Below are 236 nucleotides of genomic sequence, written 5' to 3'. Positions count from 1 at the left end.
GTTTTTGATTTCTCCATTGAAGAGGATGATTGAATGACTTGCCTCCTAACCTTTAGCTTCTCTTCTTCCATGGGAAGCTTCTGAGCACTCGTACTGCCAAAGCATCAACATTTTTAAAAGTTGATTCTATCAAGCACAATTGTGCTCCAGCTCCAATTGTCCATTTGCTCCTTATCAAGACTAAATACTTTTCCAATGTAAAGTGACAAACTGTATGTAGTACATCATAGAATTAA

This window comes from Gavialis gangeticus, unplaced genomic scaffold, assembly GCF_001723915.1.
Source record: "Gavialis gangeticus isolate Ggan-Ray unplaced genomic scaffold, GavGan_comp1, whole genome shotgun sequence".
In the NCBI taxonomy this organism is placed as follows: domain Eukaryota; kingdom Metazoa; phylum Chordata; order Crocodylia; family Gavialidae; genus Gavialis; species Gavialis gangeticus.
The sequence above is the reverse complement of the archived record's forward strand: the minus strand, read 5'-3'. Positions refer to the sequence as shown.